General features: G+C 37.9%; 1 protein-coding gene across 1 annotated transcript in view; it reads right to left on the bottom strand.

The window, feature by feature from the left end:
* Positions 1-23165, bottom strand: part of LOC131962057 (gamma-aminobutyric acid receptor subunit rho-3-like) — an 87387-nt gene extending 64222 nt beyond the window's left edge. Inside the window, exons 1-5 of the mRNA XM_059327012.1 lie at positions 23069-23165; positions 20973-21035; positions 18689-18765; positions 17652-17729; positions 8339-8578 (exon numbers count right to left, since the gene is read on the bottom strand). The gene's annotated coding sequence lies outside the window, so the exon portion shown is untranslated. The remainder of the gene's footprint in view (positions 1-8338; positions 8579-17651; positions 17730-18688; positions 18766-20972; positions 21036-23068) is intronic.
* Between the last annotated feature and the right edge of the window lie 1478 nt (positions 23166-24643).

The following is a 24643-nucleotide window of genomic DNA, read 5'->3' as shown; positions in this document are numbered from 1 at the left end:
TTTTTATTAATTTTTATTATTAATATTTTTGATTCTATGTATTTTTTATTTATTTTATTATTATTATTATTGAAATATATTTTTTATTCATCTATTTTTATTTATTATTTATTTATTATTTTGTGTGTGTGTGTGTGTGTGTGTATGCGCTGTTTGTCCCAGTGTGGTTCAGACCTGATGTGGGTGGATGGGTGGGATTGGGTTTAGAGTTCTTGTCGTCATACTGTTATATTATACAATACATTGTCATACTGAATGTCTTTTCCCCACGCGGTTAGAAACCACTATATGTCATTTTATTGGAAAACCTCAATAAAAAGATGTGGGGGAAAAAAAAAAAAAAAGAGAGCCAGTGAGTTTTATGAGTCTGTCAAATATAGCAGAGTAGGTCAATCAACAACATGTGTCTGATCGACAACAGGGCAGCAGGATAAAAGAGATACATGAACAAAGATGTATCTAAACTAGTATTTAAAATAATCCCAACCTCCGTCCAACTGAAATAGAAACCAACAAAGTCCCAGAGGTCAAATAAGTATGCTTCCAAAAATAGAAAATACAAACATGGTCTGCTGCACTTGAAGTTTCCCTTCAAGCTCTGCGGCCTGAAAAAATGAGTTAATATGCTACAACATTGTTCATTGTACAATCTTAATACCCAGAGCTACATTTGAACTTCGATCTGATTACACACTCTGTTACACACACCCACACACACACACACACACACACACACACACACACACACACACACACACAGACTATGACACAATCACATGCTGTAGGTCACTTGAGGGAGGGAGAGAGTGTAACGTTAGCTAGAGCTCGGCTGCCCATTTCCAGGCAGGCAGGCAGACAGGTTTGTCAGCATTTGAGCCTCAGTGGATTGACATACTTTTCCTTTTAGTACGCGACTCAGCGACGGAGTATATTTGCCAGGATGCCTGTGGGCAAGTGTGTTGTGCTTTTGGTGGCTTTTCTATGGACTTTGAACAAATCAGGTGAGTGATGCATCTGAACTACTTCAAAACTTAAATAATAGTCGAAACTTGATACTTTTACTTGGTACAATCAATTAATTTAAATAGATCTACATTCAAATCTATAAGATACAGTTTATTACAACCGCTATGACCCGTTGTTCAATACTTGTAACGCTTTTTCCACAACATCAGCCTGTGTGGGTGATACAATTAACACAATTCTTCTTCTTTTGACACAAAATACACACATTTTACACATTTAAAATGAGTTTAAACTCCTTCTACACACAAGCTCAATCAAGACCAAAACAGTCGATGTTAACTGGTGAATTTTCAATCGCTTTCACATGGTTTGTCAAAACAAAAAACCTCATGTTCAAAACTAATGGATTGAAGATTACTACATTGATCACAGCTTCTGCTCCTTTTTCTTTTTGTGTATTTGACAATACAGTAATGAATGACAGCTGATTTTTTTCCTCTTTACTCTACTGTAAGTCATTTTCATTGTTCATTTTCAGTGTTTTTTGACTGACTAAATGTTTCTGTTGAAGACAACGTGTGTCAGTGCTTTGGTAGATTTGGTGAACTGTCTTAGTGTATTATTATATTTTGGAAGTGTGTGTCTGTGTTTAGTTACACTGCGTGATTTTGAGCATGAAATTAACTGTTTGGGGAATTGTGTGTTTCTGGTGTGATGTGCGTTAACAGTTTTGAAAAAGTCTTTAAGGTTCTGACATAGCAGCATAGCAGTTGTAAAAAACTGTAAATCAACCTGAAATCACTACAGAACACCTGATTTCCCGTCAGTGCCATTGAGTGACAGTTTCGGTGTTACGTGCCAAAGTTTATCAGAAATGTTGTGAAATAAAGCCGAAGTCAATACAGGGCAGGGCCGTTCAGTTTCATTTGTGGTACTTTAAATTAAAAAAAAAAAAAAAAAAAACATGAATGAAACATAAAGTTGAGTTTCACTGGATTAGAAACAAAGTGACATTCACATGGAAGGAGAAATCTCAGCACTCAACACTGAAACTACTGTATGTACAATACCTAAGTGATAAATTTAGGTTTTAAAAAAATGTTTAATATGAGTGTTGACAGAAAAACTGATTGCTCATTCCCAGAGCAATTCTTTAAACTTTAGCCATGGCACAAGTAGAAAGAAGATTCATGTTGTAAGTCACAACAGGGACTTGCAGAACCTGCCAAATCACATTTCTACCCACATACTCACACACACCTGAATGCTTTCATTTCTGTTTCCTTGTTACTGAGAAACAAAATGCTCCTTATAATCTCAATCAATGTCAGCAGCAACAGTTGACAGACACAGTTGGAGACTAGCTGGTGAACAACGTGGAGCATTGAGAAGCTGAAAAGACAAATATGTCCCTCAGGAGTTGGTGGAGACGAAACACGAGATAAAACTTACACTTATCATGTGGAAACTTACAAATAATTCATTGTGCAGCTCTGTCTCCTAATGTTTGTAAAATTATCACAATACAGTATGTCACTATTGTGTTTACAGCTTGTTCCGCTTCCCTCATGGAACCAACACAAAACAGTAGAGGTGTGAATCAGTCTCAGTCTATTCATCTCACTTCAGTCTTTTTATTTCTCCACAATGAGAGTCAAACCCACAGACTGACCAACAAAGTATTCAGTCAAACTGAACTGAACTGATATCAAACATGTATGGACGAAAACAACTGAAGCATTTTATCAAAATTTCAAAAACTTTAAGCATTACTGCTCTCAATTTTTTTTTAATGAAACATAAAAAAGCCGAATTTGCAGCATTATTTCAACAACTTCCCGACACGATATCCTGAAACACATGGTGCCTATAGATTCCTTACATGTTGTAGCTTCATATGAAACATAAAATATCGATACTTGGCGGCCATGAATTGATTTATAATACTGCCACGCAAAATATCACGATACTATGCTGTATCGATTTTTCCCCCACCTCCGAAAAACAGCATCTTCATTCTGTCTGTTTTTACAGAGCAATTTGTAACCTGCTAAATAATTTAAATTTTTTTGTTCTTACTATTAAAAGGTGCTGCATTCAAATCCTGTGAGACTGTCTGCTGCATGTCTGAGGGGTCAAAATTTGTAACAATGCGGACATCAAGCTATGTAACAATGACTAGCTACATGTTACAACAGAAGGAGAAAGGAAAGGTCCGTTCTTTGAGACCAGACGTGCATGAAGGATGAAACAGCTAGAACCGTCCAGCATTATCAGCGTGTTAACCTCTGTATGAGCACTATAGTGACTACTATAAGTTAAAAAAGCCAATACGAGGCTAAGTGGGCTCCTTATTGTGACGCGTTCCAAATAATACTTCCAAAGAATCCATGAAGTTCAGATGCGTTGAACTGGTTTATTATGCAAACAAAAAATGAACTGACAAGCAGTTGCTATATGAGAAAACAAAACAAAACAAATGTAACAAAAAAGGTTGATGCAAAACAGCACTCGAAGTGACAGTCCAGATACGGTCAACAGAAAAATATCTGTGTTCTACCTCCATATAACTGAGCAGGTGAATAGTTGAAACAACACCCCTGCCCTATCACTGGAAGTGTCATATACCAAACATGTGTGCAGCCTAACAAAATAAACAACATAGGTAAAAAAACACATTTTGGCTCCTACAAGCACCAGTCTCTCAGAGAAGCCTGACCTTGGCAGTGCACAGCTGCAGAGCTTCAGCAAGCTACTGGCAAGATAAATGTGGAGAGCGACAAATACCCTTCTAACAAGCCGTTACTATTTCTGGGTTGTCAAATACTCAGGCCAAATGGACTCTCATGCAGCCAAACCGGCTACCAAAACAAAACCCAGAGAAGCTCAGATCACAACACACACAATCTCCTGTTAGGACACCATTGCTCCACTACATCAGCAACTATTTCTTTACTGCCTTCAAAACTTTTATATTTGTTGTGGCAGGAGCTGATCGAGTATTATTTTTGACACGTGTCCTCTGGTCCACTGATGATTTGGTGTTCACTTATTTCAGTGATCAAAGAAATCAATAATATTCGTGTCAACTTAACCCACGTTCAAAAACACGGTCAACAACATTAATTATGATGCTCCTCGTCACTTCCAACAAAGAAAGAAACTCCCTCTCATCACCTGTGCATTTAAAGTCAATTAAAAAAGACGATAAAAATGGCTTCTACAATCAGTACAAGGCTATCATTGTTATAATACTTATTAGTATTTGCTTCAAGTACTCCACAGTACTCAACACAACACAATAATATAATTTTCTTGTTTCTATGCAGACGACACACAGGTACAGTGCTCAGCATAAATGAGTACACCCCCTTTGAAAAGTAACATTTTAAACAATATCTCAATGAACACAAATAAAATTTCCAAAATGTTGACAAGACCAAGTTAATATAACATCTGTTTATCTCATAACATGAAAGTAAGGTTAATAATATAACTTAGATTACACATTTTTCAGTTTTACTGAAATAAGGGCGATGCAAAAATGAGTACACCCCACAACAAAAACTATTACATCTGGTACTTTGTATGGCCTCCATGATTTTTAATGACAGCAAGTCTTCTAGGCATGGAATGAACAAGTTCACAACATTTTGCTCCATTGATCTTTTTTCATTCCTCAAGAATGGCCTCTGTTAGAGACTGGATGGAGAGTGATGCTCAACTTGTCTCTTCAGAATTCCCCATAGGTGTTCAATGGGTTCAGATCAGGAGACATACTTGGCCCCTGAATCACTTTCACCCTGTTCTTCTTCAGAAATCCAACAGTGGCCTTTAGATGTGTGTTTCGAGTCATTGTCATGTCGGAAAAGTGCACGACGACCAAGAGCACAGAGTGATGGTAGCATCTTCTCCTTCAGTATAGAGCAAACATCTGTGAATTCATGATGCCATCAATGAAATGCAGCCCCCCACACCAACAGCACTCATGCAACCCCACATAAGGACACTGCCACCACCATGTTTCACTGTAGGCACCATGCATTTTTCTCTGTAATCCTCACCTTTACGACGCCACACAGTTTTGAAGCCATCAGTTCCAAAAACATTTATTTTGGTCTCATCACTCCAGAGTCCAGAGTCCCAGTAGTCTTCATCTTCGTCAGCATGGTCCTCAGGGCCGGGTCTAGACAGGCATGTATGAGGGGGCAGCCACAAATCTTGAGGGGGCATTGTGCTCCAGCACCTTTTACCATGTCTAACTGACAAATTCACTCACTCGGATGCAGGTACACTGAACAACTGCCTTGTAAAGTACTGTGGTCTCAAATGCTTAACACACTTATTTTATTGTAGTTATTGTTGTTACACTAACCATATATGAACTTGGGTTGCTGTTAGTTGTATGTCCTACCCTCAACCTAAACTGACTGCACTTTGTCAGGCCTCTACCCTAAGACCTGCCCAACTTGGGTGTCCCTATGAAGACTAGCTTCTGTTGGGTTAGCCCTTAGGGTCACTGAGGCACTCAAACCTCCTGACCACGATAAGGTGGCAATCCCTCAGGAGGATGTTTTTGTATTTTTTTTTTTGTATTTTTTGTATTTTTTTATTTTTATAATACAAATTACTATTACTATTATTTTTTTTTTTTATTATTACTATTATTTTTTTATTTTTATAATACAAATTACTTTTTTCCACATAGGCTACTCTATCCTAGCTGCAAATTTGGGCTGGGGCACAATAAATGGAGCTTTGCCAGTGACAACTGATACAATACAATTGCTCAAAATGGGCAAAAGATTCTCCGTACAGGAGGCCAGAGAAGCTTTTCATGTTGATGTAGAGGAAGAGGATACAGAATATGAGGATCACATTTCTGAAAATTCAGAGTCGGACAGCGATTTTGAAGAAGATGATAAGATTTAGCATCAGCTAGTTGCAAAATGAAGACAAACCACAGGGCTAGCAACCCCGGCACCAAACAGTGAGCAGTGGTGAGCCCCTGTCAGCAGCTAGCAAGTGAAGAAATTTGGATGTCAAAAAATGGAATGGTCTTTTTGCCCAAGAAATGATCCACCATGCATGGCTTCCAATGTGATAAGAATGCAAAAACAGCCAACACAGATGGCAATTACTCGTGCAGGACATTTGACATGACCTGAAAGGGTTAAATCTCTAATATAACTAAAATAAAATTGTAAATTTGTTGAATGTTTTCAACTCTCTTTTTTAAATTACATTTTTCTTAAAAAAACAAACAAAAACGAGTAGCACTTTAATACAAAAATATGATCTAACAAAGGTAAGGGGCACATATTAATCATGTATGCTGTTTATATTGCTTGTAATTGGGATGAAGTAAACATCTGTAGAGTATTTTAACATAAAATTGTTTGATTGTGTTGAATTAAAAAACCAAAAAATGCAGCGGGTCCACCAGACCCGCAAACACTGGCTGAGTAACAAAAATATGAACAGAACACAAGGGTTAAGTATGTCACTACACAAAACACTATGAACGAGTTTAACAGAGCTCCTTTGCTTCGCATTCGCAGTTTACTGCTGCAAGCTGCTATTAGAAACCTGACACTGGCTCATTTGCATACTGAAGGGTGATTGGAAGTTGGGCAGACAGCTATCCCTCACAGCGAGCCGGCAGCAGGCCGATACACTGAGCAGAGCGAAAAGGGGAGATGGAGCGGAGGCGAGAAACATGACACAAGAAACAACTTGATATATTTTATATTTGAGGGGCAAGCAAGACATTAAGACATTAAGAAGTGGAGCGGAGGAGAGAGGCATGAGATAATAAAAACATATGAAATATAATATATTTTGGGGGATTTAGTTTGAGGGGGCACAACATTTATTTGAGGGGGCCAGGCCCCCTCTTGCCCCTGCCTAGACCCGGCCCTGATGGTCCTGGTAAACTCTAGGGGGGCTTTTTTGTGCCTGGGCTTTAGGAGAGGCTTCCTTCGTGGACGGCACCCATGCATGCCATTCCTCTGCAGTGTACGGCGTATTGTGTCACCAGAGACAGTCACCCCAGTTTGGCTTTCTACTTCCTTAGATAACTGCAATGAACTTGCATGCTGATTTTCTTGGACCCTTCTCATCAGAAGACGCTGCTGTCGAGGTGTTAACTTCTGCGGACGGCCTGGACGTCTCTGTGAGATGGTTGCAGTTCCATCTTTTTTACATTTTTGTACCACTTTTGCTACAGTATTCTTGACTGATAAGTAAAGCTTTGCTTATCTTCTTGTAGCCTTCACCTTTGCGGTGTAAAGAAATTATTTTCCTTCTCAGGTCTTGAGACATGTGGTGCCATTGCTAACAACATGAAATGGGAAGGGGTTTTTATTAAAGTAACACCCTTTTATAGTAAACTGTCTGCTGGACACCTGTGTAATGAATAATTAGACTCACCTGGGGTCGATTATTGTTAAATTAGACATTTGTAGTCTAAAACTTAGCTTTGCTCCCGAGACTTTCAGTGGGGTGTACTCATTTTTGCATCACCCTAATTTGAGTAAAACTGAAAATTATGAATGAAAAGTTATATTATTAACCTTACTTTCATGTTATAAGTTAAACAGATGTTATATTAACTTGGTCTTGTCAACATTTTGGAAATTGTATTTGTGTTCATAGAGATATTGTTTAAAATGTTACTTTTCAAAGGGGGTGTACTCATTTATGCTGAGCACTGTATATGTCACTAGAAGCCATTCTAATTATTAAAGGTCTCACATGGTAAAAGGTGAGGTTTCGTGCCGATGTACAGGGCTGTATAAAAACTGTGAAAGTATCAAAATGTTCAAGGAGCCGTCAAGACTTCCTTAAAGTTTGCAATGTCACAATATAAGGTAGAAAATGCAGCTTCAGTGCTGTTACAGTCAATGCTGACCAATTAGAGCTGACACAGCTTTTTTAAGAGGCAGGCGCTTAAAATGAGTATTTCAGGTACAAAATTAAAACATGTTCTATTAGACATCCAAAATACAATTATGAACCTGAAAATTTGCACAATATGTCCCCTTTAATACTATTTTTATTGGACATCTTTAAGCCCACTTCAGGTCCTAATCCATCCATAGTTTATAGTTTATGTTTGATTTAGGTTCTTATTATGCAGACGACACACAGCTATACACATAAGTAGAAATCAATGACTCCTCCACCTCTACTGTCCTTGTCTTGCCCAATACTGTCTCATGTTTCTTAAAAAACTGAAATAAATTAGTGTGAGTTCGACTTATGTGTTTGTTAAGGTAATTTTCCCTGAACTGAACCTTGACTGACGTTTCTTCCCCTGATGTTTTAACAGATGCTGTGGACTGTGTTTATAAGGAGATGTGCATCTTACCGTGCAGTTTTCAGGCTGGTGCCGAAGTTGTCATTCACTGGATTATGGTGGAAGGGAACCCCCAGGTCCAGGTCCACTCTTATTACCATGGCGCAGATCAGTTAGGACTCCAGAACCAGCGCTTTAGCAGTAGGACGTCGCTGTTTAAAGACCAGATCTCCAAAGGAAATGCCTCGCTCCGGCTCACAGGGGTTCAGATTCAGGACCAGGGGATGTACAAGTGTTACACCAGCACCATCACTGGCAACAAGGAGACAATGATCGACGTAAATGTGGACGGTATGAGAATCACACAGTAAATACAAATGTAATACTCCTGTTTGCTGAGGTTGTATAAACTTGCAGAGCTTTCTGTCCTGTAAACATACAGGTGCATCTCAATAAATTAGAATATCATAGAAAAGTTTATTTATGTCAGTAATTCAATTCAAAAAGTGGAAATAACACATTATATAGATCCATCACACACAGAATGAAACATTTCATGCCTTCATTTATTTAATTTCTTCTAATAATTATAATGATTATGGCTTACATTTAATGAAGACCTAAAATTCAGTGTCTCAAAAAAATTGAATATTACAAAAGACCAATTTTAAAAAGTATGTTTAATATGGAAATGTTGGCCTCTGAAAAGTATGTCCATCTATATGACTCAATACTTGGTTGGGGCTGTTTGACTTGAACTACTGGAAATGGACTTTTCCATCTTATTCTAATGTATTGAGATGCACCTGTATATAACTGTATATCAGTAACTGGTTAACTTTCATTTTCTAACAGAACATTACAGAATTTGACAAACGAGTTTTTGTAACTCAAAAGTTTTTTTTAATATAATATACATTCAAATTGTATTGACATGTGGTCGTCGATTCAGACATTACACAGGAGTTTAGAACCAAAAGTACAATACTAGCAGATATCTGTTAAGACACAAGTGCTACACTGCAAATTCTTCTTGAAAAAGAGGTGAAGGAGTTGCCTCAAAGTACTCAAGCTGAACCTAACAAAAAAGGGCTTACACTTGGTTCCAGTTCAGCAATATAAACGGTTTGTTGATCCAATCAGTTGACTGCAGGACCTGGCTACATAAGAAGACTTTTAAGGTTTGCCCTGCTGCTGGTCTGTGAATTTGTTTATTTTTAATTAATGGGATGGCCTAGGGGGAGCACTTCCCTGCCTCCACACCACCAACCAAAATACACACCCATGTACAACTCCCAAAGGATATTGTTGCAGAACCATCTACCTGAATGTAGTCATGGTGTGTTTCTAGGATACTTCTAGGATACACGTTGCTCAATAGGCTAGAAAATAGTATAAAATTGCGTATTTATAGTGTATGGTTAAATGAAATATCACTAATCCAAGACAAATTGACAGAAGGGAGAGAAAAAGGTATTACTATTACATGGACAGTGCTATGGATTTATAAATACACAGCACAGTTAGACTAATGATATTTTGCTGCCATAGATTTTAACTTGCAAAAACCTCCTTCAGATAAAAGATCAAGGAGCCAGACAGACGAGACTGACATATTCTGCCCAAACACTCGTTAGGCTAAAAGGGGACGGAGAGGGGGGGGGGGGGGGGGGGGGGCAGGTTAACAAGGGGGATGGCATTCCTGTCATAGCCCCAATTAAATTGATACCAAGCGGTACTGTAAAAACTTTCATTGTACTTGTGTATCAAAAGTGGAGGGCGATAAGTGTGCTGTTGGTTTAGTGCACTGCCTTTTTTTTTTTTGCTCACACACTCAGTGACGTTTGAACACACACTTAAGACTGCACTCACTTCAAGTCTTTTTTCAGTGAACTTGAGTGATCACACATTTTAAAGCAGCAGGTAAACTTAAAGGAAAACTACAGGATTTTTGGAAGTAAATGCAGGACATTACACGGTAAATCTTGCTTGGTTTTCACAGGTTTCAGTGTGTTCAGCTCTCTTGGTTGCAGCACAAACACCTGACTGATAACATGTAACTCCCAGGAAGAAGACTGATAGTCATGCAAGAATGTGCAACAACAAAGGTCAACTAGTAGATAAGCATGGCTGCATAGTAAACCATTTCTCACAGTTTCATGAGAGCCTAAACTAAAGCTGTCTGTGTCAAAGACGTTTTAAGAGAAAGTTATGAGGTGTCCAACTCTTGGTAGAAACAAAAGTTGATACATGCTGCATTTCTGTCTTGTTTGGAAGAACTGAGGAAATAATAAGCATTGAGAGCCATCATGGAAAAACCACACTGGGACGCTCCCTTTAATTACTATGTATAAAACATAGAAAGTACTCTTTGGACTTGATATAAAGTAATAAAAAAGCTGTGTGTTATCTAATTTGTCAGCCAGTAGGAAGAGGCTAAAGTGCAATTAATTACTGCACTCTCATTTGGTCAAGAATTTATGGTGCCGAATTATAAATCCTTTTCTGCTCTCCGCTCATTTTTATGCTCACACAAGCTATTTAATCCACTCAATTTGGAAATAAACAATTCAAGGAATGGGGGATTATTTTGCTGTGAAAGGTTTGATGGTGGAAATGTCACTTTACCATAAAAGTCCTGCTTCAAGGTCCTCATAGTTCTTGAGGGAGACAAAATAAATAGAAAGAAGGGAAGGAATTATACTTGAGACAAAACGTATCACAAAAAAAACAGAAAGTCCTTGGAAAGTTGGTTTATACCAGGGGTGTCAAACTCTGGCCCAGTGTAATTTTATTTGGCCCGCGAGACAATACCAAATTATTATATTATTATTGTACTATAAAAGCTGACCCGCCGGTATTATACGGCGCATTTACCGCTAATACTACAAATCCCACAATGCCCTGCTGTTGTTTTGGCGCGTCAATCAGGACAGGACCCAGAAACGCGCTCCTCAGAGACAGTCGTCATAGCAACCTCAAGCTAGAGCTGTCTCCGAGCTACCCCTTCCCAAAAATGGCGAAAAGAAAGGCAGAATTTATTAACCTGTTGAAAAAGTTTATTTTGATATTTCAATCGGTAGGATGCAAATAGAAAAGGGGCATACGATTTTTATTTAATTTTTATTTAATAAATTAATGACAATGATGTGTTTTTTATTTGAAATTTGATTTTGCATGTCTGCACTATTTAGTTATATTATTATATATTGTATGTTTATAAGCGTTGCTGGTTCCATATTTAATGTTAAAGCAAAACATGTTTGGTATATATTAAAAGGTTTATTTGTTCAATGTTGGCCCGCGATTTTATTCAAGTTTTAAATTTTGGCCCATTGTGTATTTGAGTTTGACACCCCTGGTTTATACAGTTCAATTCGCAGGTCAATCCAGGTAGAAATAACACAGCAGAGACAGCCAAAGTCTCCCATATCATCAAAAACATGTTCCTTTAAAGTGAATACTCTTTCTCCCCCTTTCTTTGCAGCGCCGGTCAATAAAATCAACATTCAGCAGGTAGAAACCAGGATCACCTGCAGCTCAGAGGGGATCTACCCTAAACCTCAGCTCACCTGGACCACCAACCCTCCATCCAACGTGACCCTCCAGCCTGTAACCACAGTCCCTCCGACTGAACAGCTCTACACCATCAGCAGTTCTCTGATAGTTTCAGATAAAGATCTGGACTACATCTGCACCATCAGCACTGTCAGACACAAGAAAAGAGCCACTTTGTTTAAACAAAGTAAGTGTTTCTGGGATTCTGATTATATAAAAATGACCATCTACAGTTATGGAAACTTTTTCCATCCTTGTTAAACCCCACACCAAAAAAAACCTTGGTGGAAAAGTTGGAATTTGCGCTAAAGATCAACAAACAGGTTAATGCTTCTTCCAGCTGCCACCAAAATCACACTGTTTCTCTCATTCACACATCTTGAGACAGTAATTCACGCTTTTATGTCCTTCTGTTTGGACAACTGCAACTCCCTGTATACCAGGATTAGTCAGTCGTCCCTGCCTGCATTTAACTAGTCCAGGACGCCGCAGCCAGACTCTAGACGAGTACCCAGACGAGGAACAATAACAATCCGGTTCTGCCCTCTCTTGACTGGCTACCAATCTGCTTCAGGGTTGATTTTGAGCTTTTCCTAAATGGGTGGCCCTCCTCCTATATCACAGCACTTTAACCCCTTATTCTTCCTCCAGGTCACTCAGGTCAGCTGACTTTGGGCTCCTGTCTATCCTGATATCTAAACTTAAACTCAGGGGGAAACGCTTCCACCTCCCTATCACATCTGCCCCTCCATTGACTCTTTTAAGTCCAGTTTCAAAACATACTTTTATTCTCTGGCGTTTGAGTGTGAATGACTTAGATTTAGCCTGTGATTCCTTCATTTGTCTCTTTGTATTGTGTTTTATCATGTTTCTTTTTTTTGTGAACTTGAACTAGCTGCTCTGGTCTGCACAGCACTTTGGTCATCAATATGCTGTTTTTACTTTTTGTAATTATTTAATTATTAACTTTTAGAGGCTTAATGAACAAAACAACTTAAACAATATTGACACCACATGAACAGGGAGACCTTTCAAGCATACTGGAGTGTGTTTCTGGTGCTCATTCACAAAAAACAGATCTAAAGTTTGAGACATGTGTTGACCATTTTGTCCAGTTGTCAATACATGTGTCTTTCTGGGTTCTCAAATTGAAATTCATTCTCTCCATTACATAAATATTATATACCAAGTCAATCTGTTTTTTTTAAGTAATTTCTTGGTTATAGATTCCTTACAGACTACCAATAGTATTCTCAGCAGATATTTGTTCCCACAGGATCTCCAGTTTCTTCTTGGTGGAAATACAGAATTATCAATTACATTCTTCCTTGAGCTTGTTGTTTTTAAATGTGCTTTATAAGGAAATTTGACTTGACTTAATCCTGAATCACATTCTGATCAGAAACGCCAGATATTGTATCCAGTCTTTTTATTTTAATGTATGTTTTCATGTTGTATCATTTCAGCTAATATCAGTGGTTTGAACACAGAAACTACAATTCCCTGCACCTCCATAAAAACTCCACAAAAAAACCTCATCTGGAGGTTCAATGACAGCCAACTCATCCTGACCAGAACCAGTAACGCTGACACAGTAACAGAGGAGTGGAGTCAGAAGGTGAAGGATGTGTCTGACTCAGGCAGCCTCATACTGCAGCACTTATCTTCAAATCAGAAGGGGATTTACACCTGTGAGCTCCAAAATGAGGAGGGAACATACGTAACAAACACCATTCTGACAATAGCGGAAAGTCAAGGTGAGGAACTCTCAACCTCTATAAACAGCCACTGTCAACACTTCATAATATCTGTAAGTGTAAATACTTTAAACCAGACAGTTTGGAAACTGTTTCCAGAGAGTTTAGTTATTCAACCTGCTCAAGCCTGCCTCATGAAGTCATAAACATAAACATCCTGCACAACCGAACAGCAACAAATCAAACATTATTACCGATACAAATAAATGACACAGATGAGCAATGTTGCAATGTAATTTAATACTGTAAATGTACAACTACTCACAAACAGTACAATTTTGAGGTAGCTGTAGTTTCTTCTACTTCATATTTCACCACTTGGTTCTCCGTCTACCTCGAAGCCTTTTATCTTGGTAGTTTGAGCAGAAAATAACTGAGACTGCATCTCATAAAGACCCAAGTACTGGGTACTTGTATATTACTGGACTTTTTCCATTTTCTTCTACTTTATATTTATAGTTTTTATCTTCAGGTATTTTGCAGAATTAAACATTTTGATGTTTTATTATAAATTAAACTACTCAGCAGGATAAAGCTCTTCCTTCACTGTCTGCAACGTTAAACTGATGAACACATTAATGTATCAATAACTATAATCCAATTTTATAACATGATAGTGTAATGGGCCGTTGTGCATTATGAGTACTTATAATTTTGGTACTTTATGGATATATTAATACTAATTCTTTTGTACTTTTACTCTGGTAAACATCTGAATGCAGGACCTTTACTACCTGTGGTATTAGCAGTTACTATACGTTGAATATCAGAGTACCTCTTTCATCACTGAGTAATCATAGTGAGTGGTTAATGTTGGTACATTTTAGTTGGTTGGAGTTAACGGCATAAAATAATAAAAAATTAGCTCTAATACATTTCACTATCTGGTAATAAATAATGCTCCTGTATTGATGTAGTCTACACACCAAGTGAACATGCTTTTATTTAAATGTTTCTTAATGCACTCTGGTCAAATCTTTGATCTTCTGTTGATGCAGCCTGACTAACTGCAGTAGGCGCTATTTTTTATTTTTTTTGGTTGATTCACTTCAGTGGAAAAGGTTTCATTAAATGCATACAAATTAAACTAATGTTATATATTTTCTAATAGAGTTAATAGAGTCAAAAACACTTTTTTGACCAGCAATATGCCAATTGTAGAGGCTCACATTACAGCTCGATGCGACAGTAGTTGTTTGGTTGAAAGAAAGAATAATTTGCTGACTGTTTTTATGTTTCAGGCACTTCTGATACTATAGCCATTGCAGTTGGAGTGGTTGTTTTTTTACTCCTCCTTGTGGCTGTAGTCCTTGTACTACTCTACTTCAAAATATATAAACCTCGTACTCGCAAAAAGGTAAATACTAATAATACTTCTGTCTCCACTAATTAAATTATTGTGTGTTGTAGTTTGTACTTATATTGATATCTTTTGGACACAGAAAGAAACACATAAAGAAAACGGCACACTGCAAGAAGTTGAAAACTTGAGGTAAGTATTCTGCTATAATAACACAGCTGCAGTAAATGAGAATACTGAAGCCATTTAATTACATCTTCTGTGGTTAAGTTGACTTCACATTTGCACCAATTATCTTGCAGTTAAATAATAAATTAAACCTTTCCGCTGGGATGAATTTCAGCTTGAAATTAACTGCTAATTTGTAAAGCGGCATGTTTTTTGACAATGTATTTAATGGAGGAGGTGTTTTTTCTCTATTTAGTTATCAGGTAGCAACATATTAAACAACATATTAAAAATAAACAATAATTAAAAAATAAATAAATAAATATCCTTATGTCTGCAATGATATGATATGAGAGAGAATGAAACACTGATGTGATATAATGAATTAACAAGAACAATGCTATTTTCTCTTTTTAAGTTGTTAATAATGAAGAAGAATAAACAGGAAATTGTCCAGGACTGAATTTTGTTCCAATTTTGTTTTGCAGAATGACATAACAGCATAACATCGACAGTAACTGAACACATGCAGAAGTTTATCCACAAACAGAGCTGGAGACGAATGTAGCTGCACCGGGGAATGAAGGAATAAATAACACACAGACGCACTAATGTGAACATGACGATGTGCTCCAGGATCTAAGGAGAGGATTTACTTTTTTGTCATTTTTTCTACACTGGAAACCTGAAGAAAAGTTTGTGGCTGAACCAAGTTTTGTTTTCTGCTCAACTAAAGTTGCAGTGGTTACGTGAAAGAAAAAGACTTTCAGTTTCTGTTTAAATAAGTTCTGCAAACATCTTTATCAGAACTGATAAATGAAGGACAAAGGCACTTTGACTTTAAGGCTCTGCACTACGTTTGTTTCCTGGGCAACAGGATGCTTTTATATTTATATTTTTGGTGTGAAACGCTGTTCCTCTTCTAGCTCACATCCTCGTGCTCCACGCTCAGACAACATGTTAAAACCCAGACGGATAAAGTGACTCACATTGAGACAAGAAGCTGTTCTGCTTTGTCTATAAAAAGCACAAGTCAGATAAGTGATGGATGCTGAAAGGACTTAGAGTGTGTTTAGATCCTCTAAAGTGTCTGAGCTGACCTTGACTATACTGACTTTAACTGTTTGTCACTAGAGAGGTGTTTTCACATTTCTCTACTGAACGAGGAGCTGCTGTGCACTTCAGAGATTTAAACATACAGCTGCATCTCAATAAATTAGAATATCATAGAAAGTTAATTTATGTCAGTAATTCAATTAAAAAAGTGGAAATAACACATTATATAGATCCATTACACACAGAATTAAACATTTCATGGCTTCATTTATTTAATATCTTCTAATTATAATGATTATGGCTTTCATTTAATGAAGACCTAAAATTCAGTGTCTTAAAAAATTTGAATATTACAAAAGACCAATTTTAAAAATTATGTTTAATATGGAAATGTTGGCCTCTGAAAAGTATGTCCATCTATATGACTCAATACTTGGTTGGGGCTGTTTGACTTGAACTGGAAATGGACTTTTCCATCATGTTCTAATGTATTGAGATGCAGCTGTACTAATGTAAAACACTAAGGTACTAACTTTGCCTCACAGTAAGACTGTCAGCTCTACATGCTGCTGGATGCTCACTAAGGCTACGTTTACATGATGACGGTCTGAACAGAAGACGCAAAAGTGGCGTCGCGTCTTCACTTTTTATTCCTCGTTTAGACGATCATTTTCTGGAAGAAATCTGCTGCATACGGTAACGCTAAAGTGTGTGGAATTGGATTGTATGCAGCCAGGCGGCATCACTTAAAGCGATAAGAGCATCTTTGGGCATGTGGAAGTTTTCACACCAGCATTCTTCATCAGCTACTCCTTCCACAAAGTTCTCCACCATCTCTAGATCTCCCAGGTCTCGTCCAAAGCCGTCTGGCTCGCCTCCGACGAATTGCTGCATCCAAAATGTGATGGAGGTAATTACAGATCCTTCTCTGTTCACTAATACTATCTCTACATATCCTGTACATTTGGTGGAAAGACTCCTGTAAGTTTATTAGAGCTGCCAGAGCAGCTTGAAGGTCCGACGCATGGAAATAATCCCACGTTTGTTTATTTTCCTGTACTGGAGCATGTATGTGACGTAAACACATACGTGACGTGAGCAGATCTGAGCAGAGTTTTGCGTCTTGGCGTGTAGACGGACACGCTACGGAGGAGTGTATTTAACTTTTCTCCTTTGGAGGGTGGTTTCAGATGTTTGCGTTTTTAAGCCCCCAAAAACGCCGTCACCGTCTAAACGAAAGGCACTTCCGATAAAATATTTTGTCATTTTTACCCGCAAGCGTCATATGACTCAATACTTGGTTGGGGCTGTTTGACTTGAACTACTGGAAATGGACTTTTCCATCATGTTCTAATGTATTGAGATGCACCTGTACTAATGTAAAACACTAAGGTACTAACTTTGCCTCACAGTAACACTGTCAGCTCTACATGCTGCTGGATGCTCACTAAAACTATGACAGCTCCTCAAAGCTGTGACAAACTGCCAGAAACAAGCCAACGAGGTGCAGCAGCTTTCATGAAGTAGATTAATAATGTTCACTCACCAGCCGGCGGGTCAGTGAGGAGCTCCGGGGGCCGATATCAGCACGTACTGCCTCGCTGCAGGGACACAGAGCCGGACCCTCGGTGAGGAAACAGGCAGAAGAATTAGCAGCGAGACACTAAAGACTAAAGCTATCTGTATCATTACTTTTTATTCATGTTATATATATAATAATGGCCATGAGACGGTAATCTGCATGAGAATTAGGAAAACAACCAAAAAAAGTTACAATAATGATCTGCTTATAGTGATTAAACTGACCTGGACATATATGATCACTATCAGCTGTTTCTACTGTAGTACATCCTAATGTTGGCGGTGCATGCTCATTAATTGGTTAATGAGAGTCATCTATCTGTCAGAAAATAATTAAATATTAACATCTCTAATCCAGACCTCCAGATGACTCAAATCCCAGAAATACAGAGTAAAAACAACCTAAAATCTAATCTACAAGTAGAAAAAGTCTGTCTTCTTGCCTGCACAAAGGGGATCAGACGACAAAATCAAAACCTTATCTTGATTAAAATTACAGATTTCTCTGAGCTTGAAAATTGTTGAAAACGTTTGAAATATTGTCAGTGTTCAACTCAACAAAATGTATCAGGTGACTACTCGTTATTTGAATGCAGAAAACTTACATGACATCTTTAAATCTGAGAGAAAAACACTACTGCATTGTTGTCGTGACGTCTCAGTGTTTGTACTTGTGTTAAATGTTTTGTAAACTGGAGCTCATTCAGAGAAAAATATCCCACCAACTGTTAAATTGATAGCCTTGTAATTTTGTACTAATATTTAAGCTCCTAGAAGATTTTTTTTATTTATCATCACCTGATTGTTGCATGATTGATGCAGTGTGTGTTTTTATTTCTCTTTTATGTACAGACGACCTGTGTGTATTGATTTTATTAATTGTTTCAGATGAATTTAACTGTCATGTGCCTTATTTTTGATACCACTTGTCTTTTTGTACTATATGTAAAGTAAAAAAGAAAAATCCACATCAGGCACTGGAGCAGACGTTGTTTTACTGACCTCTTCTGGATGAAAGTTTTATTATCTGCTGCAGCATCCAGAGGTGATCTTTAGTGACGCCTTCTGGTGATAAAAGTCTGCAACACAAGCAGCAGATTCTCAAAAACACTACAAAACAAATAAAGACATCTTGTTTGAATATAACTGCAGCAGTTGTGTGTGTGTGTGTGTGTGTGTGTGTGTGTGTACTTTAATCAATAGACATGACATGAAGCTGCCCTTTATGTATTTATATGTATATAAAAACTTTTTATTAAATCTGTGTTAATATCCATTTTGTATTTCATTGAAAAGATTTTCAGGTTGATGGCAATAAATGTATGATTTTATTAATCTGGGTTTCAGAAGGTTTTGTATTTTACTTTTCTAGCGTTAGGGAAAACGGGAATAAACTAAAGAATAAAAATAAGGATATTTTCTCAGGCTGTTTTTACCATGACAGGACATAATCCATTAATTAGTCAAATAAATACAGATTTATTTGACTAATTAATGGATGATGTCCTGTCATGGTAAAAACAGCCTGAGAAAATACCCCTATTTTTTATTCTACCTAAAAGTGCCAAGAGTTCCCAATTCAAAGTAAACAACTAATTAATAAAGTAAAATGCTTTACAAAGAATGGATATGTATTTGGTAATACTCCTAAATTAGCATGATAAATCAAGCTACAGTCAACATGGTGACAGCTAGTTATAAAGCAGTGATAAGAAGTTATAAACTTTGATTCAGGAGACTATCTGCTGATTCCCCAAACATATCACAGAAAAATAAAATATATTCACTGGAAGAATATGATCAAAATTTGAAAGCATGTCATCCTTTGGCTCGGACAGTGTTTGCTGCACATGTGAAGGGAGAATGAACTGTTCATGCACTAATTTCCTATTAAATGAAATGCTGCTTTTTAACTGTATGTCTTCATAGCTAAGTTAAGGTCAGGTATTACATAGATATTTTTATTAAAGCTCAGATTAAAGTATATTTTATATCATCTTATCATTTTTTTTTTTTTTTTTTCCACGATTTTTGTCACCCATTTTATCACCCAGTTTGTCCTGAACTGAGCACATGCTTCCTCCGATACATGTGGAGTTGCGGACCGCTTCTTGACACCTGACAGGGGGAGATTCCCCAGTGGGACGTAGCGCGTGGGAGGATCACGTTATTCTCACCGGTTCCTCTCCCCCCCGTCAGGCGCCCCGACCGACCAGAGGGAGGCTCTATAGCGACCAGGATCAATGCATGTTTTTGTGAGAGGTCCCTGTAAGGGGATCCTCAGGGGACACGGGGAGAACATGCAAACTCCACACAGAAAGGCCCTTTTGCCGACACCGACCAGCTCTACGGACACCGGAGACATGGAGCTGGGGACACGCCAATATCATCTTATCTTAAAAGTCCCTTAACAACTATATTCACTACACAGTAAAATAGCAGCCTGATTCACCCCAGTCAGCCCAGTAACACTGATGTGTTGTTCAGCCAAGTTCTACTACCATAAAAGAAGAGGCCCATATAATAGGCCCATATTCCATAGTTGTCCATTTATGGTCAGGTGTAAGACTGGAATCATTTGTTTCACTTTCAGATAAGATTTGTTATCATCTCTCCTTCAGTGGCCATCTTTATTCTGTTCAGCAGGTACAGAGCGATCACATCACATCAGTCCTTGCGTCTCTTCACTGGTTATCTGTGAGTTTGGGAATTTTAACATCTTACTGCTTGTTTCAAAAGCCTCTTTCCTTTATGATCTCTCTTCCAATGAGCTTTAAGATCTTCTAACATGCTCATTACTACTGCTTCTTAAATCTTAACTAATCAACAAGTCTGACCACGCCCTTCAGCTGTGGAAAAACGTACTATTTTCTTTTTAATCTCGTCTTGAAAACTATTTTTTGTCTTTATCTTTCTTTCCTTAACTAATTGCATTTGTTGTAATTCTTTAAAATGTTTTGTTATTTTTGTTTTTTTACTTTTTATTCAGATTTTCCTGCAAAATGGCATGATAGTTTTGTTTTGAAAGATGATTTATACTTTTTTTGTTATTATAATTCTATGAATATTAAAGACTTCAAAAGGCTGCTGCCAAATTCTTCAACAGGGAGTCAATGATTTCCTTGATTTATGACTTTATGACAGAACTGCTGATCAGAGAACATGGTCATGGTGTGAGAGGTGTGGCACGATGATTCATATTCTCTGTGGTACAAACAGTGTCGACAGAAGAATCTAACAGAACAATGACTGGGCTGAAGTGTGTCGTGTTCGTGGTGGTTCTGACCTTTCTGAGTTGTGCCAGAGGAGGTGAGTGAGGCGTTCACAGCCCGTCTGATCTTATTCCAACCTGAAAAGAAATACATTATGGATTTGTAGTAAAACTGAAAAAGTCGGTTAAAAAAGATTCAAAAGTGAAACTAAATCTTTCACATAGTTGTGTCATGTGCCAATAATTTAAGATATCATGCTCTGAAATTAAGATATAGACTAGATATAAAGTTTTTTTTTGGAAATACAAGTGGTTTGAGTGAAGAGAATTGAATTGTATGGGGGTGGAGGCCGGTGGGTTATCTCAAAACGGCGTCACATGACACGGCTCATACTCTAAACTCCTGCTTTCAAGGGCATGAATGTTAATTAAAACAATATCTGTAGTATGTGCAAATATAGATTTAAAAAAAGTTTTTTTTTTTAACTTATTCTGGACTTGACCTGACAAAATATTTTCTTTTACAAGAATCAAATATAAAGAAGTAATTGTAGCTTAACAAAGCTGAGTGTAGTCCAATAAAATATGTAACTGAAGTACAAAAAGTAGGCCTGTCACGATAATTACTCTATTGATGTATCGTCGATATATAAAATGGACATTTTCCCCCGTCGCACTGCTTCTTTCCCTCTCCTGTCAGTCAGCCTGCTCGACTGCTCTCTGTGGGAGGCGGGGCTCATACACACAACGTCACAGTGTGGCACATAGACTGTATAAGGGTGTGGCAGAGGCCTGGCCACCTGGGTGGCTGGGGGTGGCACCAGGTGGCACCGGCTACCCCTGGAATATGATTCTCCACCCCCACCACAGTCAGCCTGCTCTCTGTGGGAGGCGGGGCTCATACACACATGTGAGCACTAGCCAGCTGAAGCAGAGTGTTAGCTGATTGTGTTACTTGAAGCTAAGTTTCCCGACGGCTGACAGCAGTGCGGGAACTCGGATTTCAGTCGAATGGGTGAGGAGAACCCAGTAACTTCTACCGGCCGGTATGAGAACAGTGGCAACACAAACTGCCAATACAACAAACCTGAAAGTGCTTTAAAAACATAACCATCCCACCCAATTTTCTCAGCTGGGGACAAAAAACACGGTTGGACATGGAGAGCCTACTTGCTGCATTTACTGTCACCAGAATCATCCACTCACTCTTTCTCACCCACTCCCTCCACACATGCGCACATACACACACACACACAGACTGCCCTATCTCCTAAAGGAGCCACGCCACTATCATCGTGGATGTGTTGTAACACATGTTGTGCTTTTTTATGTTTTGTTTAAAGTAAAGCTGCAAATGTTTGAAAGGCAGTACAAATTGCCAAAAAATAAACTATATTTCCCAAGCAGCCATTCCAGCTGTTTATATTTTATTGATAATAAAAAAATAATATAGCTAATAATATTTTTCAGAGCCTGTAAGTCTATTTTATTTGTTTTGACTGTAGTTTATTTATTTATTTAGGATATTGTAATATTTATTTACAGCATTTCAATTCCAGTGTTTAATATTCTTAAAATTTTAAAGTTCATTGCTGTAGAAAAGGATGTACTTATTATGCTCTGATATCATTATATCAGTAGCATAAAAATAAAAAATTGTTATTATGACAAGCCTAACAAAAAGATTAGGACTTCAGATCTCCACCCCAAAAGTAATTTCTGACAGGCTGTATGATTATGAACATGTTTGAAAAGAAAACTACTTACTTTTAATTGCTTCAAAGGACTACAGGTCAAAAAGGGTTTAAAAAAACTTAAAGTTAATTTTGCAGACACGTTTTAATGAAGATTCTTGGTTATTACTTTTATGTTTGCTTTCACTAATTCACTCTGTAGCATAGCACAAAGTAACAATTCTTTTTTCTTTTTTATGTATAGTTAATACAGGGCTTCCTTGAGAAAAAGAGTGATGTCACTAAATATATAATTGCTCTTGCTTCCCATTTGCAGCATTTCAAGTGTGTTTTTTTGATCCAGGCAAAATAAAATCCTCAAAGACAGCTGACTTCAATAGTTTCTGCCATTTTCTTTGATCTGATATTAGACGGATGTCTCTGTATGTGTTCCAGATGCTGAGGTTTCCTGTGTTTTCATGGAGAGATGCATCTTACCGTGCAGCTTCCAGGCTGGCCAAGATTTAGTCCTCCACTGGATGCAGGTGACAAGAGGAGACGCTCTTGTCCACTCGTACTTCAACAACCAAAACCAATTTGAAAAGCAGGACCCCAACTTCAAAAACAGGACGTCACTGTTCAAGGACCAGCTCTCCAGACGAAACGCCTCGCTCCAGCTGACAGGGGTGAAGATTCAGGACCAGGGCAGACACAGGTGCTACACCAGCACCAACATTGGATATCAGGAGTTATACGTAAACCTGAATGTGGACGGTATGAGAAACAAATCTGTTTTATACATTGATTCAGTTTCAATTTTATTAGGTATACAAGCTAAAACTACTGCATTCAAACAATCATGCAACAAATCTTCATTCATTAACGTTGAAATGTTCAGTTTATGTAATTTTTAAGAGGTGCTGATTTACCTGTGTGACTTGACTGTATTATTCTCATAAAAAAATAAAAAAATTTTGGTATCTTTAAATTTGCGTTTTTATCGCATTCTTCAAGAAAAATTCAGGACCTCCCTGTAGACACACTACACCTTTGCTTTGTTTAAAATAAATAAAAGAAAACTAACTGTATTTAACTGTAGCAGTGACAGACACTGAAACAACAGGAACTGAAGTTTAGCCAGCTGAGAAGATTTTCATATCAAGCATTTTCCTCTTTTCCTGCAGCTCCAGTCCGTAAAGTCGACATTCAGCAGGTAGAAACCAGGATCACCTGCAGCTCAGAGGGGATCTACCCTGAGCCTCAGCTCACCTGGACCACCAACCCTCCATCCAACGTGACCCTACGGACCAAAACCACAGTCCATCAGACTGAACAGCAGCTCTACAACATCAACAGTTCTCTGATAGTTTCAGATAAAGATCTGGACTACAGCTGCACCATCAGCACTCGCAGGAACAAGAGGAGAGCCACTTTGTTTAAGACAAGTAAGTGTTTCTGTGAAGAGTAATTGAAAGTGGAAACAGAATCTGATCAGAAATGCAAGATGATTTATCACTTATTTTTTATTTGTATGCGTTTCTGTGTTTCTAGTTTCTGTTAGTGCTTGCAGCACTGAAACAACAATCCCCTGCACGTCCATAAAAACTCTACTAACATTTCTCATCTGGAGGTTCAACCACAGTCAGATCATCCTGAACCAGACCAGAGCCAACACAATCTCAGAGGAGTGGAGGCAGCAGGTGAAGAGTGAGTCAAGCACCCTCAAGCTACAACACTTATCTTCAGATCAGGAGGGAACATACACCTGTGAGCTCAGTGATGATGAGGAGACATACGTAACAAACACTATTGTAAATATTATTGAAGGTAAGATCAAATTCCAGAGATAAGGTAAGTTTGCTTTGTAGAAAAATAAATTAACAAACTGTTTTTCAATTTCAGACTGTTCAACTACTGCACAAATAGGAGGGGATCATTGCAGTGCAGCCATTGCAGTTTGGGTGATATTAGCCATTGTGGTAGGTGGCCTGGTGGTATTCTATGTATATAAAAGGAAGAATACATACATACAACCACCAAGCGATCAAAACTCTGAGTAAGTATAACCTGCCT

Source organism: Centropristis striata, chromosome 23 (assembly GCF_030273125.1).
Source record: "Centropristis striata isolate RG_2023a ecotype Rhode Island chromosome 23, C.striata_1.0, whole genome shotgun sequence".
Taxonomy (NCBI): domain Eukaryota; kingdom Metazoa; phylum Chordata; class Actinopteri; order Perciformes; family Serranidae; genus Centropristis; species Centropristis striata.
The sequence above is the reverse complement of the archived record's forward strand: the minus strand, read 5'-3'. Positions and strand labels throughout refer to the sequence as shown.